We start from the raw sequence: 1,841 nt of genomic DNA, 5'->3' as shown, positions 1-1,841 counted from the left end.
TGTAGAAGGGAAGCAGAGTTCCAAGCCTTAGATGGAGTTCCTATTGGCCTCAGTGTTATCTATGTTCAGCAGGGTGCCAGAATTTTCCTCTGTGTCTGTTTTATTTGGTCTCTCATATCTTTGTTGCAGAGGGCCCATTTAATGTATCTGTCTAGCCCACTATCTTGCCAGAAGTCCCTCAGTGAATATTTTTGGTTTAATGTTTTAAAGATGATCTCAGGGGTTCATTCCCTGCTCATGGTTCCAGAAAGTCAAAGTTTATGGAAATTTGAAATTTACTCTGTATTTTTTCCTTTGGACCAGGATTTGTCTATCGAATCTTTGATTAGAATGTTCAGTAATGGTTAGCCAGGCACCATCTAGTTCTTCTGGTCTTATGGCAAAGGGGACAGTTGTTCATGGATGTGCATTCCAGATCCTCTTCCTATTCCGGTCTCTCCTTTTTCCTCCATTGTTGAATAGAGACCAATTGCTGTACTTTGGATGACCACTTGCAAGAAGACCCCAGACATTGTGCAGCAAGGTCTAGACTGGAAGCACTGAGACTGAGGTTGTAAACCTTCACAGGAGCAGACAGCCTCATATTTCTCCCGCAGAGTGGCGAGTGGGTTTGAACAATCAACCTTACTGTGCTTATCCTACAGTGCCCCCAGGACTCCTTAAACACATTGTTGTTGTTATTTTTGTGAAGAGCCATCGAGTCATAATGACCCTGTATAGGGTTTCAGAGGAGCAGCTAGTGAGTTTGAACCACCAACCTTTCAGCTATCAGTCCAGAGTTTATCCCACAGTGCCACGCCCTTAAATATGTTATTAAGTCAATTAATTGGGATGTCCCAGAAACCATGACCTGAAACCTCCAAACCGAGGAACCAAATTCCATGAGGCATTTGGTTGCTCATAAGCACCTTCAGCAGTTACTCTCTTGTTTCCGTCATTGCTGTAATAATACGTATAACACAAAGTTTGCCAGCACAACTTTTTATAAGTGTACAACCTGGCATCATTAATAATAATTGGCTGTGCAACTCTGTGCAGCACATTGATTAAGGGTAGAGTCGTACAACCAATTATTATCAATGATGCCAAGTTGTTCCCTGTTCTTCTGGGCTGGTGACAAAGGTAGTAGTTGTTCATGGATGCAATTAGCCACATATTCTCTCTCCTCTTATTCCTGACTCTCCTTTCTCTGTTGCTCCAGGAGAAATAGAGATCAGTTGTTGTTCTCTGGATGGTCTCTTCTCAATTCTTGAGCCAGCCTGCTCACTTCTGTTCCCTGCCTCAGATTCCCTTTCTGTCCCCCAGCCCCAATGTCTAGTGCCAGCTTCTTCTCTTCCACTACTACTTTTGCACTATTGTGCCCCTCAAGGTCATCACGTCTGCCTTGACCCTGCTACTGGCTCCCTACTAGCCATCCACAATCCCTCTTGACTGGTCTCCTGCACTTCGATTTTCTTCTTCCAGGCCTTTCTGGGATCTTTTTTAACATGCAAATCTGGCTGTGCTGTATCTCCCAGTGGCCACAGATAATGGAAACAAGGGACCTCCCATGATCTGCTCATAGTCACCTCCTGGCCCCATCTTCTCCCCCTCAAAGCAAAGGTTCCTTCCAAGTCTTTCCACATGAATCACTTGTTGGGAAAGAATTCTTCTACAAACAAATGCCATCAGCAGAGAATTTCTCTCTTCATTACACACCACAATGTGTTAATAAATGTAAAACTCCTTTGTTGTTGTTGTTAAGTGCCATTGAAGGTTCTGATTCATAGTGACTCTGTATAGGGTTTTCAAGGAGTGGCTGATGGGTTTGAACCTCTGACTTTGTGGTTGGCAGTCCAGTG

This window comes from Chrysochloris asiatica, unplaced genomic scaffold, assembly GCF_000296735.1.
Source record: "Chrysochloris asiatica unplaced genomic scaffold, ChrAsi1.0 scaffold00040, whole genome shotgun sequence".
NCBI classification, from domain to species: Eukaryota; Metazoa; Chordata; class Mammalia; order Afrosoricida; family Chrysochloridae; genus Chrysochloris; species Chrysochloris asiatica.
This window is presented reverse-complemented; position numbering follows the sequence as displayed.